A 16,774-nucleotide genomic window follows, 5' to 3' on the forward strand; every position below is an offset into this window, starting at 1 on the left:
CGTTGACTTTCGCAATCATTAACAGCTTATAAAGTATAGATTGTGTTCCAGTAGGAAGTCCTCCTGCTAATACAAAAAAAAAAAAAGAGGTTCAAGACCTGGTGGAAAAAAATATGGACTATAAATCAAAATAACCTTGGCTTTCAGCTTACTCTATTAAAATTATTTATATGGTGTGAAATAGAGCCTGCTGAATATACTATAGTAACATTGAATACCTATATTCATATGTCTACAAATAATGGGTAAACTTGACAAAATGCAATTTTATAGCTTTCAATGGCTTTCTGTCCTTACTTGGAAACAATTTTTGATATTATTGGAGTAAATGTTAATTATTAGTAGTTGATACCGTTCAAAAGATTTTTATTAAATAATACATTTCAATCAATTGCAAAAAGAAAAAATAGTAATAGAGTGTTATAAATACTAATTCCTTATTATTTTTTAGACTTGCTTAGAGTTTTTCTATTAGTGAAGGGAAATTTCTTTTTCAGATTATTTGTTTAATGCTTTCAGTTCATTCGTTTATAAAATGAATTTTTATCAGAAAAAAACAAAAATCTACATACACAACCATCATTACAATACAGAAATACAAAAAGAATATATTTATTTTATAATTCTTTTGCATATCATGGTATTTTTTTAAATTTGAAGATATTTATAAAAATCCAGTCTATCATTTTTCAACTTGCTATAATAGGAAATTACATGTTTTTTACCTATATATATCCAAAAAAATGAACTTTCTGAAATTGTTTACTTCATAAATTTAAAAAAAAAAAAAACTTTTTCACAAAAAGGCAAAGTAATTTAAATTTTACAACCTTTTTATTTTATATAACTTTTCCTTGCAATGATAACTGCTTCAATACAAAGACAGAAATTACAAAATGTCTTCTTCATACTTCCCTTGGGAATCTTGTCCCTAGGACTGTTAATGTATTTTTGTGTAAGAAGAATTGAGCTCCCCTTTGAAGAAGTAAATACAACAAGGAGTAGTCGAGCACGTTGAAATCGGGATATAAAGGAGGCATATTGTTCGAAGAACAATATTTTCTGTTCTCTTTTATTGAATTTTCTTACCACTGATGCTTTTATAAGGTGTTAACACAGCTCTTCAGGTCAATGCTTTCTGTCACAGTCTTCTAATAGTCTTCTTATTGACCTTCATTACTTTAACAAGATAAAACATTGAGATGGTTATGTAAGACTTTATTCTATCCCTCAAGCTGCCATGGAAGGCAGTATCTTTCTTTCTGTTCTCTCCACTAACTTTAATTGACTCAGAAAGCAGCCCACAGAGTTGATGCGCTTATTTTGATTGTCAATAGTCTTTAGACAAACGTTTACAAAACGGACAATTCTATTATTTGCCATTCCCACGTAAAGGTGGTCTGAGATTCTTCTTCCCTTTGTTTCTTACTCTGTTGTAATTTACAAAAGAAAATAATATTTAAAAAATAAACAAATAAAAAAGACAATTTTAGCTTAACCCAGAGGTAAAATTGTCCGTTATGATTTAAATTTATGTCTATAGAAAAATTAAAACTATATGTTTAAGTAAAAGAAAAATCATTCATATATAACATTTTGTTTTCATCAAACTTTTACAGTTCAACTTTTTTCTAAAATCTTTAGAAATTTCATAAAATGCCATAAACAATAAAAGTATACAACTCAACTTTTTTAATAAAAACTCACATCAATTAAATACAAAATGCATTTCTTTCGATTATTCAGTTCATCATATCTACAAAAAGATTATGTACAGTACGTACTTAGACGAAGAAATAGTTTTTTTAATATTTTTCCGTTATCATAAATTTATTATAAACATACTTATATATGCTATAAATATTGAAACATAATTTATTTAATAATAATCTATAGTTTATGAAAGGAAAAAGGAATTTCTTAGAGCATTTAATGAAAAATGCAATTAAATTAAAATAGCTTTTTAATAAATCTATTTATGTAATGTATTTAGCCATGTTATTGGATATCAATAAGAGTACAAATTACCCTTATTGCAAGGGTTTTAAGCAATTAAGTTTCTCAGTTTTATATTGTTGACGAACATATGCTATGAAGTCATTATTAATTATAAAACTTGTTTATACATTTATTCAAGTTATATACACTTATGCATACATTTGTTAAACTGGTTTATAAATAGTAATTTCCAAAAGTGAATCTAAATGTATAACTAAGTTATTGTTTGAAAAATGAGGTCTTTTAAATTCATGTTTGATGCCTTGTGACATCTTGTTTCAATCTTAATTTAAAAATGTCAAAATACCGGCAGTAAATTTAAAATATATACAAATGTTTCTATTGTTTCTCCTATTAATTATTCCTCCTTGTTCAAAAGATGTAAACTTATTAGAAATCAAGGATGGTTACTATAGTTTATAGTGATCTCTGTCACTAGTTACCATGTTTTATAAGTTTGGCATTACAATAATTGAAGTAGAAATTGGACGTCACCAATCAACAAATAGTAATTGCTTTTTCCCTCAATATACACAGAGTGGGGACCAAAAAAGTTGCTGTAGCATGGCTCAATTAGTAAAAACGTGATTTTTATGGAGTCAATAAAAGATAACACAATATAAATTTCTTATATATTTAAAATCAAATTTTGATAATAGATGTGGAAGACATTCTTCTTCAAGACGTTTCAAACTACAAAGCACATGGGATTGAGATCAGGGCGGGATGAGAGCCAAAAGTCTTCCATATTGTTGGTACATAACTTTTGGTTCTTATTGGCTGCATGGGACTATATTGGATTCCTTAATGTTGTAAACAGTTTGGACAGACACGCCAAAGGTCTCTACAGGATTCTTGGCACTTAAACTTGTGCATAAAAGATCACACCCACGTTGCTTTTATACTGTTGTTTCGAAATTTTTGTACTTGGAGACATGGTATAAAATCAAACTTATTTTGTTTTGTCTCAGCTCTCGTTTGATTCTATAATGAAACCTCGTAATTGAAATTAACAAGATAAAATTGCTATAGAATGATACTGCAAGTTTTGGGTCCACAATCTGTATACTATGTACCGAGTGGTCCATTAAAATCTGAAAAAAATGAATTTTAAAATTCAAAAAGATACAATTTATGTATTGACAATAGAATTTCAACAAAATTAATGCTATAAATAGATGTGTGTCTGAGTTCTCTTAATCATTCATGTAGCCATCCTTAGCAGCAATGATAGCTTCCAGGGGAAGAGAGAAGTCCTGATACCCACTGCAGATGTAGTCTTATGCCATGGCATCCCAGTGCTGGCTGACAGTAACTTTGGGGGCCTCGGTATCTGGAAGACAAACACTGGAGGACTTCCCCTCGAAGTGTATCTATCAAAGGGCTGTAGGGATTCTAAAAGTGTCAAAAAAGACTTTAAAATACCCATTCAAAACAAATTTAAAAGAGTCATGCAACGAAGAAGATGGGTTTTTTTAATTGCTGGTGTCAAAAGTGGCCTCTCTATCCTCACAAGATTCTTTCCAACTACTTTTGATAGCTTTCTGGAAATTCTGGTGTGAAACCCCGAGATCTCTTCCATGGACCCTTACGAACTTTCGGGGATTGGCATGGGCTGTTTTCTTAAACTCATTCGGGTCCATTTTGCCTTTTTTTTCAGAACCCTTCTTCCTCTCTAACGTTTTGGGCTTGCCGACGGAATTGATGGTGGTCCTGGACACGGCCAACTGCTTCAACTGCAAGAATGGAAATTCGTCAATTACGTTAAAGTGTCATTTTCTTGACTTGTACGTAAGCTAAAACGCTCAGGTTTCTTAATTGCTTATGCTTTAGTATACAAAATGTGAATGAATTTAAATCCTACAACCTTAGTTAATTATTGAATTAGTTCAATCCATCACCCTATACCTCCATAAAACAAAAAACGTTATCTAAAATTTATGTACAGACTCTTTCATTAACATTTGTTACTAATATGAGTTAAATATTATATGTTCATATACAATACAATTAAGTGTAATCATTTTGTTATTGCTTTAAAATGACAGAAAAACATTAGAAATTGATGTGAAAGCACAATTATATTGCAGATTTTATCATCAATTTTAACTTTTATGATTATGATGTGCTGTTTTGTTTCAATGGGGTTCTATTAATTTATTAAGGTAACTTTTTTAGAAATGGGATTGATTTAGCCATTTATAAGAGAGTTCTGTTTGATTTCAATAATTTTGGTCAAATACAAAATAACCTTAATCGACAGGAAACTGACTTTAAACCAAATGCTTACAAGGTGTAAAATTGCTATAGGACCACTCTACATTGGAAACCAAGTATGTCAAGAAGGAAATATTTTCAAATGCTCTGGATGTAGGGAAATAATAGAAAATTATACTGGACACATTCTAAGAGACTGTCGACAAATAAAAACATATATAAATTAACTTAAGAAGAGCGTACGAGCCATATACTTGAACAAAATTTTATAAAAATCCGAGATTAATTTTGGCTACTAGTAAAGAGTTAGAAGTGCGGATTAGTCAATAAATTCATTGTTAAGTTCCATAGCATGGTATTTCGGGCGATGGAGAAGAGGCAGAAATTAAACTAAGTATTTGCTACGAAGGAGCTTTATAAATATAGTTTTTGTAAACTTATTATAGCTAAACATTATTGGGTATTCTCAAGGGGGTAAGGGTCCAAATAAAATATCATTTTTAATGATTATTTGGCAGCCTTTTTTAGATGCAGTTACACTTTTTTTTAAAGCAAGTACAACGTTTTAGTTTTTTAAATTGTATAATTTATTTCATTTTTACCCATTATTAGGCTAGGAGAAGCTTTATTAACATCAAATGTATACCTCTTAGAAATATAGTTAATTTCTTAAAAAGTGTCCTAAATTGGCTGACGGACTAGAATAAAAATTAGAATCTTTCACTCATTTTTAAAAGGTTGAAGTTCAAATTTGGATTAAGCGTGATGCCAGAGACAACCACCGATGATTTGATTTTACATTAATATAGACAAATATATATAAGATCATAGATTGATCTTCCTATGCGGTGACCTAGTATTACTAAGGAAGAGAAGGTAAATTCTAGTTTAAGGGAGAAAAAAAAATGGACAATGTGTAAATTATGCTAATAACCAATGATATTACATATTCTTTCAATCTTTTTTGACATACAAATAATTCTTAAAATTAATCATTTAAACTAAAATATGATGATTTTTTATAATAATATAGGACTTTCCAATAACTTAAAATACTTTGTTAAATAAGTGAAATCAATATTCAAAAGATTTTTATTAATAAAGATTTATACAAAATATTGTTACATATTATTATTCATTTGACAATTACGTCAGTTGTATATAATGCTTTAAAAAATTATTACATTATATACTTTACTGGATGTTTCACTCACTATTTATATAATCTTAATTATATATTGGAAAGTTAATGTCCTAATCAATGTTCAAGAAATTAATAAATTATTATCAATTTTTGAACTAAACGAACTTGTAATAATAATTGACTTTGGCAAAAATTTGAATTCAAATATTTACAGATAACACATAAATTAGAACATTAATATGATTGTTTAATACATTAGTTACTTGACACAAACAAATTTGCCTCTTGATTTTAAGGTTCTGTAAGCAAACGCTATAGTTCGAAAATTTTGCAGCTATACTGATGCAACTTAATTAATGTTTTGATCAAATATCGTTAGCGATCAGAAAATATTTGGTATAAGTATTAGTTTTATTTTTAACCTTCTATTATTTTCCTGGAGTGTTTATTCACGCGTTTTTTTCGGTCCTCCATAAATATAATATTTCCTGATTTTTCTTCTAAATTCTAGGAATTATTATCGTTTCTACTTTAGATTTTGTGTGAGATAAATTGCAATATTGTTTTATTACGGAATTAGGTTATGACAATTAAAAAAATAGATAATATCTAAAGAATGATCGATCTATATAAAATGAACTCGTTACTTTTTCACGCAGAGAAGGAAATAGATTAGGAAAAATACGTTTACATTCACGATAAGTTTCAGCACTAAAGAGACCAGGAAAGCAAATAGAAAGTCACTATTCACCACAATCTTACCAAAACTTTTTTGACATATCAATACGTTGTGCAGTTGAATGGAAAGCAAGAGTGCCCCACTCTGTAAAAAATTCAACAATGCTTCAAGGACGATTCCCAGATCAGTCGGATTAAATTTAATAAAATAAACTATCAACCATTTGGGTGGCTACTTTTGAGTATAACTTGGGGAAGATCTCCAATATATGATTATGAGAACAACAATAGTCATAGTCAATGAGAAGAAACCATTCTTCAACGGACGAGAAACTCCCTGTAGTCTTGATGAACGGCCTCTAAAAAATGAAATTATTTATTATTACGAAGCTTAATTTAACATCTGTTAAAGAAATCTCCCCCCTCCCCCAGCTTCTTACCACTTAAAAATGACTAACGATGTGTCATAACATACTTCTGTTTTGATGACAATTAATACATACATGGCAATGCTAGATCTACTACAGTCCTGGGACTGGAGAATACAGGCTTCCTTCTCAATATTTATAAGGGAATCAAGTTCACTTGACAAATACACATATGAGCGACACTTATCTTGTATGATTATCCGTGTAAGGATTTTTTAAAAAGTATTTGATAAAACGCTTCATACATTTACCGACAATTTAAATACTTTTTGTTTCACTAAGAGAGGTTATTATAAAGGAAAACATTCGCTTAATTATAATTGCTGCCACTACTAAAAATGCCAGCTTTTCATTTATAATTTCTGACGTCATGGGATCTACATAAAAATTTGCTGGAGATACAGTAAAGTACTCCTGTCATCTTCCACAAACATTTTAAAGTGGTAAAACGGATTTTAAAATAATATAGATAGTTCTTTTTAATTTCGTTATTTGTTGTTATAGATTGGACACTTTGAGTATAATTTTTAAGTTTTTACTCCGGGCATCTCATGATTTTCATTTGACACTTTTTTTAAAATACAATTTGAAGCTATGATGTGACATATCTTTAAGGGAATAATTATTTTAAAGTATGGTTATTGATGTACTTTTAGCGTAATTCTTCTATTAATATATCTGTTACGGTCAACTGTTTTAGACTTTCTTTATAAAGACCTGTTAATAATAATTATAGTAATAACAAAAAGGAGGAAAAGAGTAAATAAAAATATATTCACAAAAAATAAACATTTAACAAATTTGGAATTTATTTTAAATTCTGAAATTTTTTATGGATTAATGAAAATTTATTTATTTTCCTTTAAAAACTAACCCATCAAAGACTTTTGAAAGAAATTGTTTTATTTATTTCATCAGTACGATAAAAATTGAAGGGAATGACGTAGTTCAATGGACAACTCACTTGGGAGATTTTTTTCTCTTGAACTCAATGTGCTTAGGTTTGTGTCTGATGGTTCCTAGAGAAAGTAGTATACTTTATGTATATGTACTTCAAAGACAATTCTTAGGTCAGATGGATTAAATTTAGTACTGTAAAGTTTACTTATACTAAATCAGTGCTCCTCAATCTTACAATTAAAAGAACCCTTAAAAGATAAATGACACAACGTTAGCAAATTATCTGCCATTGTAATTGTGATGTTCATTCTTTTTAATTGGAAATATGTGGAAAATGCTCCAATAGTTCATCAATACGCGTACATTGATTTTGAATAAATTGTAAGAAGTTTTTTTAAGTTGTCATAATTGATTTTTTTCGTTTCACAGGTTTAAGATTTTATATTGAAAAATTATAGATAATTAATTGAAAATATGTTTAAAATGTATTTAGATCTGCTTTGAGTAATCATATAGTTATAGCCTTTCTCTCTAAAAATATTTTTTGCACTTATTTACATCCATATTTGCTAATTTAAAAAGCTTTATTAAAAGTACAGTCTCCTATCGAATCATGAATGAAACTTTGGAAACATTTTATTGACTTACTAATTGATTTATCGATTTTTTACGTTATATAAACTATTGGAGTAATACAAACACAACATTTATTGTGAAACAGATTTCTTTGATGGAGGGCAGAAGAAATCGTGTTTCGGGACTTTTGACACGGGAATTACATATGAAGAGATCATCTGCATTGTCCTCTGCTCCCAGGGTCTTATTTCCAAGATTAAAAAGCTCAAAGATGACAACCATAGCCTTGAGAGAAAGTCTAGAAAAGACAGCACACTTCCTGGACTTTTTGGTTTCCAAAGGAATATACAGTAAGCAAGGACATTTACCTGGAGATTTTGAAGCCAGTTGTCTTTCTCTCGTTGAGAGACAACTTCCACAAGAGCAATAATATTGGCCAACAAGACTCAATGCCAAAAAAACTCTCAAGTGGTGTGAACATAACTTGGCAAGTTTTTGGAACTGGTCCGTCCTCACCAGATTGCAATCCTCTTGATAATAGTATCTGGCTTTCTATCGAAAGGAAGGCCTACCATGTGGATGCCCTAAAGACTGTTGTAGAAAAAGATTTGGCTAAAATGTCGAAGGGATATGTGAAAAAGACCTGCAAGGTCTTTATGCCTAAGATTAAAGAGACTAAAAAGGAAGAGGCAAAAAGTTGTTTGAAATAAAAAGTAGCCGAATACTATGTATATAAATTATGTTCGGTATTTACGTAGTCCCGATCATAAAGTATAGAATAAAAATAACCTTCGTAGATGATTCAGGTAATGTATTTTTGTTTTAATAACTTTTAAATTTTTAGAGCATACTTATGATAAGGATACTATGAACTATGGTTTTAATTAATAGTTTTATGTTTTTGGTTTATTCGAAAGAAAACTATATAATCCTGCCTGAAACCTTGACGTCTTTTAAATTACATTACATGAATCTGAGTCAAAAGAGGAGATATAACAATGAACTGTGCAAGAAATGGAAAAGCACAAATACAAAATTTTGGGTAAATCAGAATAAGAGATAAGAAAAAAACATTCTTTATAGATAAACATGAGGCATATTTTCCTTATAGTCTGTTTACCTAGGATCTAGGCCATGGGGGAGCCAAAGGGTGTCTATTTTGAGATTTAATTGTATATATATTGAAATAAATATTAAGTCTCATTATCTTAGAACTTGTACTTTTTGATAATCTTAATAAAATTAAGATGAGGAAATTTTGTTCCGAATTTGGAGGGACACACTTTATTAAACAAATATTTCTCGGTGTAAATGGTTATAGCTTAAGTCAAGCTACTATAAGATTACAAATAATGGTTCCGTGAAATTACATCAACAGATATAAGACTAATTCTTCTAATACATATGGTCTTATAAAGAGACATAAGTTTGTGACACTATTTTATTTAAGTCACTAAATCATGTTGAGTTATTGATGAGGGGAGATAAGTTTTCATCTGAGTGAATGTCATTAGTTTTTTGTTTCCATGCTATTTATTTAGAAGGACGTGGCTTACCCCTGCCATAATAAATTGCATTATTTCTTTTTGTATGTACTTATTATGTTTCACAGGTCTTATGCCATAATTCTTTATAAAATTACTCATCAGCGTGAACATATATTTTATACTACATTATTTTCCAAAAAAATGTTGTGTAAATAATCAGGTTTTTGTTTTACATTCTTTTGACTCCTTTGTGACTTGGCTTTTTAATCATCTTCAGAATCTTTTCATTTTATTCAATAATAAATATATATATTTTTAGAAAATAATTATTGAGCTTTTACCAAAAAAAAATGTATTCTCGCAAGAAAAAGTTGCAGTTGTTTATAAATATTTAAAAATACTTAATGAATCTTTTGCAACTCTTGCCAATAAATTAATTATTCGAAAAAATTCTTATATTGGCAACTGGAAGAACAACAAAAAAATTCAAGTTACATCAAGGAAACAAGAATCACAAAATTAAATAAAATAATACTATGACAAAATATACTGATTCTATTTATTTCTTAATGTATTAAGAAAAGCCTTTTTTCACACGCTCCATCCGAGCACACGCTATACAACAACTTTCCCAAAGGGCGTCCTCCCCTCCTCGTTTCCCCGATGATTCTTTTCAGTAAAAGTAATTCTCTGCTTCACAAAGTAGTTCCTTGCCATAAGAGGTATTAAAATATATAAACTAACAAACTGATCATACCTTGTATATAAAAAGTGAATAAAAATTTGTTACATTTGTGTGTTCCTTCATCAAAAAATAATTTTACCAAAAAAAAAAAGTGGGTTTAATATCGACTAACGTTGAAAACTCTTTTTAGATTCATAAACTTATTACGGAGAGTAGACTTCATCATGAGATTCAAGAACTCACTGCTTTTTATCGTCATTATATTAGGTAAATAGTCCCCCAAGTTGTCCAAAGGAATAAATAACATTCATGCATCATTTATTCTGTATTGAATATTGTACTTTCATAGACAAAGTAAAAAGTTTCAAAGTAAAATGTAAATCTGTTCTAGTATATCAAGAAATCTTAAAATTTGTCATGTATAAATAAATATCAAGTTTTGGCTCCCATGAGATGTTGGTTACTCAGCACATCAGTGACGAGGGAAAAAGTAAATTGTTGCTTCTAAAATAACACATACATTATATTATTTTATGTAATATGTATGTTCTTACTTAAAATATATTACACTATTATTGTCTCATGATTATAAAATTTGTGAGTGAATGATCAATTATCTATAACATGCATCGGTTTTCCAAAGAGTTTTAGAAGACATATTTATATTTACAATATCCTACTAGTTGAGTATTGTAGTAATGCACTTATTTTTGTGCTTTAAATTTCAACATTTACTCCAAAACCAAAAAACAGTAGTTTTATAACTATAAAACAACAAAACATTAAGAACATTTGCTCAATAATCTTAGTAAATATATTTGAATATACACATAAATATGTATATTAGCAATATGCAATAAGCAAATTAGAAAATTATATTCAAACGACCAATATGGAGGCTTCCTATATTTCTTTTTTTTTTTAAATAATGACATATTCTAGATTCTATAATTATCTTTGCGTAGTTATTCATTCTAAGAATAGTTTGTTTTCAAATAATTGATATTTTTATATATGAGTATGAATATTTTGTATGTAACATATATGTAGATGTAAGTTTTTGCAAATAAATTAAATTCAAAAGTTATGATAATATATTTAACTTTTAATTAATTTTGTTTATTTGTAGAAAAATATAAAATTAGTTATTTGGCTTGTTTTTTTTTTAAATATGCTAAATATCCATCCAACATTTATTTAATAAGAAGCATATTTTTATGATCCAAGTCAATTTACAGAAAAAACTCCTTCCATAACATATGGATATAATCAAATGATGACTACAGGCAACTTTTGACCCTCCACCTTTTTAATAACACAATTTCCACTCTATGTACGCACACATTTTAATCTAAACTACATTTCAATACTAATTACATCATGTTACCCTAAAGTTTTGTAATTGTTTTAAAAGTTAAGACTGTAAAATGTGTAATTCTTCATTTCTAATAATTAATATTTGTAGTACAGAAACGGACGAATTTAAATTACAAAATAATAGGTAAAATGATATTTGAAGTAACGTAAAGTATTTTAGCTTATATCATTTACAAAAAAATACTACCAGGCTCAATTACCTAAAAAGAGTTAAAACTATAAAAGGGTTAATAACACTAGTAGACAAAAAAAAGTTAAACTTTGTGTTGTCTTTGAATGGATATTATGTATGTGCCATGTTTGATACGAGAAACATGTAAAGGGCTTTTTTTTTGTTTAAAATATCTGCTATTGTGGTCTAAAGAGATTCTTTTAAAAATTTTAAGAGACATTCACATTTTTTAGTTCCACTTTTTTGCTGTGAAAAATCTTTATATAGTTTGTAGATATATATTTTCAGATTCAAAAAGTATTTTTTAATTATTCTTGTCTCTTTTTTTAAAACAGAGAAAATACATTGTTTGTACAAAATATGACAAAAAAGGAATCTTTTGATTGTGATCACATTGATAAAAGTCATATAATTAAATGAAGTCTTTAAATAAAAGTAGCTTAAAAAGTTATTGAGGAAAAATGAAGAAATTGGGGATCTAATTTGAAAATAAATCGAGTTATGGTAAATTTTTTAAAGCTTTAAATATTCAAGTATAAAGAATCAATGTTTGTCAAAAAACCCTGAATTCAAAAGTAACAATTGTGTTTGTTCTTTTTAAGATATTATTTACAGCGTTAATATCGCTCGGTTTTTATCCATTTTAAGCAAGAGTTGACTTTTTGTAGCATTATTGTCTTTTTACTAAACTAAGAAAATTATTATAGAAAAAAAAGCTTGTATACAATTCTTCATGTAAAAATTACTGGTGGTTTTGAGGAAATCAAACTACTTACTTAAAAATGAGATATTCATATATTGGTTGTCAAACACATATACGAATATGAATTTGCAAGAAATGAGGCATAAAGGATATTTATAAACATCATTTCCTTAACAAAAAAGATGAATTCTGTCAAGAATATATATACAAGTTTGATGTAGTTTTTTTTCTGAGCAAGAATAATGGACATAGTAGAATTATTAAAGCTAGGATTAGTTTAATTTATCCATTCTATATCAGTTTGGATACAACTATTATCTATATATGTATAATGAAATATTGTTTCTTTTCTGCCTCAAAAACAATTTATCATCATAATATTAAGGGAAAAACAACGTTTTTAAGGATGAAATATTGTTTTGAAAATTTTGAACAATTTTTGATAAATCTGGCAAAAAATTGAAAGCTTGGATAAGAATTAAAAACATCTTAGACACAACAGGAGTACAATTTCAACATTTAATGAAAGGATAGAAAATCATAGGTAATTTAAGAGATATGGTAGTTAAAATAAATAATCTGTTGTATTATTTATTTTTATGAATAAAGAGAGTAAAAGAGTATATACCTTTTTTTACTGGAGTTTAAAGTATTAAAAATATAGATTATATAATTATTTAGAAATATTTTATAATTATCCATACTTTATTTGTAAACGTATGCAATTAAAATATGCATTTAATTAAAATATGAGTCTTATAGCAATCATCAGTTTCATTAAAACATGAATTTATTAATGTATCAGATAGCTATCTTCATTGTATTTTGCAACTTCCCTTTAGAAAGCTTTTGGAAAGAGACTTGAAATATTATGGTAGTTAGCCATTTTCACCAAAAATGGTGGGGTTCTTCATTTAACACAATGATTGTCCCACAATTACAACAATTCCTATGTTAATTTTTGATAGAAATTGATTTTTTGAACTCAAATAATCGTTTCAAGTGAATAGCTCAACTATTAAAGACATAATTGTCCAGTAATTATAGGCAAATGACGTTCAAAGCTAGCTACCATATTATTTTGGGTCTTTGATAGATGCAATTGTTATTATTATGCCTTAATAACATGGATTTATTCACGTTTCAAGAAGATCTGAGTAACAAAACACCACGTATCAACGTTCTGAACACTAGTAAAATACAAAAGAATATTAATATTGTAATCATTATATCAAAATTATCTAAAATATAAATAAAGTATTGAAGATTGAGATGATATATTTTCTAAATATAAACATTTAACTCCAAAGAGGCTTATTAATCAATAAGGTTTTTATTCAACTCGTTAACAGAATATACACTCGTAGAGTTTTAAATCGATTGCTTTGACAATTCTATTGTAGTATGAAATATAACAAGCTAATTCAAACAACAAAATAAGTAAATATTCTTCTCCATAATAATAGTAACGCCTTGGATTTCCAACAGATGACTCTAAGTGAATTTTTCCATAATATTCTAGGAATATTATAATAGGTCTCATCACCTTAAAATTATTGGAGGATGTTAGAAGTGAAGATCAATCTCTAATTGAAGTGCTTTCTGTGCTGACTTCACAATACATTATTTTTGTTTTTATCACCATCGTTTAAAAAATTAATCGAACATTTATTTGCTTGTACATTTTTTTGTTTCACACACTTAGCCTAGAAAAAGTGTATCTTGAACCCATACGGTAAGAGAACTTTATAACTATTATTATTTACGATACATCTTTACATTTTATCAAAACTCTTTACAATAAAAACTAAGTTGATCTAACTTATTTGACAATGAATAACAAAATTATTTGAAAAAATACTCATAATTTACAAAATGTAAGTTTCAATATATTTAAGTCAATTTGCAAATACATGGGTGATATGTTTTGGAAATTTTACTGGTTTCCAATTTATACATTTTTATTGAAGATATTTCCGTCATAATTTCATAATTCATCTTGTTTTTAGATTGGTCTTTGTTTTGATAAAATTCTAAGGTTTTTGTTTTTCAAACTATCAAAGTGATTTTTGATTATTAGACAACATCCTGAAATGGGTCTAACGCTTTTATTAATTTGTTAACCACATCTCACCATCTCAATTTATCCTTTTCTTTTGGTCATAAATTATACAATTCAACCTTTTCCCCGCCTTGAAATTATGATGGTGTGTTTCTGATTCTATGTACATTGAAAAACATAAAATTGCCCCTGATTATTTATTAATTTTTGGTTTGATGGCCTACAGAGGGCAACATTTCAAATAACCATGTATAGCTTAACAAAAAAAAAAAAATCAACAACCAACAGTAATAATCTTTCAAGTATTATTTTATTAAGGTTTTCTTTTTTTTATTGTGAAGGTGTATGAATTCATTTTATGACAAAACTAGGATTTTCATTTTTGTCCTTTTATTTGTAGTTACAATGCATTTCTACAATTCAGAAAAAGATAGATAACATATCTATTAATATATTTGGGATTTGAAATGTTTTTTTTAATATACATTTTATTGAACCAATGGGACTGTAATGATTAACTATAAATACACCAAATAGTATGACAATTATTCTATCTGACGTAGGAATGGTATTTCAAGTCCATATACATATTGAATATTTCCTTTCAAGAAGGACCGTGAATCCAACCTACGAATATTAAGTTCAAGAAAATAATTTCTCACGAGTACGTTGCTCAATGCGCTATGTCGCAACATGTCTTCTTTTTTTAAAATATTTCTAAGGAAAGAAATATATACTTCAACAAAATATTTTTCAAACAAGTACTTTATTGGCCACAAAAGCTGAAATTTTGGCTTCTAGAGGTCATTTTTATGTTTCCCAAAATAAAAAAAGAACACATATTATATACATCCAAGAGTTAAAATAAATAAATTTTTGATGACCAGTATTATATATAATATTGTAACATAATTAATAAGCATTTGTGATGTATTCAGTTGGTGATCTTTTTTTTTTTTGCTGTTTATTATTTTTAGCTATGATAGTAATTATGATTAAGTGAAGAATATTTATTCTTTTTCGCCTTTCCTTTACTATTTTTCCTCTTAAAAATTGATCTGAATGGTTTATGCTATCTTTAATTATATATTTCTGATATCTTGACTAGACATGCGCCTTTTAATAGTCCTAACCAAATGATTTCTTCTTTATTTTATGTATAGCCGACTATTATTGCTCTTTTTGGCCATAATGTATTTATGTACATACATGTGTGTGCAAATAACAAGTATATTTGAATGGTTGATTGTATTTTTAAATCCTTCATTAAACTCTATGAGAAAACTACATAGTTTTTGTTTTGTTCTTTTTTTTTATTTTGCTTTGCTTCTTAAAACGATTAAAGACATGCTCTTTTTTTATTACCTCTCGAGAATTTATCGAATCCATAACATATGTATGAACAATTACATTCAATATTTATTAAAAGAATTTATGTTAATGGGTAAAACAAATGTTTGCCTACAATTAAATAGTTCAATGCCTTTATGTAATAATAATTTGCTTGGGAGTACTTTATAAAAGGTAAAAGCTACCTACCTCAAAATAATGGAGGTTTAGCATATTATGCACATAAGTAGAATGGAGGGACTGGTTGATAAAAGTAGTGTACTCTACACTAGAGGGACTACTATTTTTATATTTATGTTTAACTAACTAAACCCCTTAAATTCGAGGAACAATTATATTCAGATATCATTTTTGTGCAAAAGTTATGATTAGTTCTTATAAATGTCAAAAATGTATTTTGTATGACGTTTAAACTACTCATACTCATTAAAAATGTCGATAAAAGTTACTTGATATTTTTATATTTATTAAAAAGTTAAACTATAGCAATTAATAACAAAGGTAGAAAGGTGTATCAAACACAATACATCCTACATAGATATAAAAGGAAAGAAATAACAACTTCTCAAGCATGGTGAAATAAAATACACGAGTTGCAAGACACTAAAACAATTTGTAAAGCATGATACTTTTGTCTTGGACATGTCTAGATTAATGATCTCAATATTATGTAATGGTAACGACTCAACATGCAAAATGAATTACTATTATTATAGGTATAGATGTAATTAAATTATAGTTATATGTTTTAAAGAGTTAAAAATAAGTTATTCTGTATTTAATATATGAAAAAAGGTTGATAAAGAACGACATAAAATAAAGAATACATATAGATTATCTCATGAATATTCCATCATTGTAATGACAACTATATAATTTTAATTTTTTTTACTTTGATTATATATGCATATAGAGGAGAGAAACAGAGACAGGGGGATAGTTGAAATGAAATTCACTTTGTAGTGTATACAATATACATAATTCAGCTTGTAGTAGG

General features: G+C 27.7%; 1 protein-coding gene across 1 annotated transcript in view; it reads left to right on the top strand.

Annotated features, from left to right (window-relative positions):
• Positions 1 to 9,878: 9,878 nt before the first annotated feature.
• LOC121128684 (zwei Ig domain protein zig-8) overlaps positions 9,879 to 16,774 on the top strand; it is a 303,711-nt gene continuing 296,815 nt past the window's right edge. The window contains exon 1 of the mRNA XM_040724270.2: positions 9,879 to 10,380. The gene's annotated coding sequence lies outside the window, so the exon portion shown is untranslated. The remainder of the gene's footprint in view (positions 10,381 to 16,774) is intronic.

The sequence above is a fragment of the Lepeophtheirus salmonis genome, chromosome 13, assembly GCF_016086655.4.
Source record: "Lepeophtheirus salmonis chromosome 13, UVic_Lsal_1.4, whole genome shotgun sequence".
NCBI lineage: Eukaryota > Metazoa > Arthropoda > Copepoda > Siphonostomatoida > Caligidae > Lepeophtheirus > Lepeophtheirus salmonis.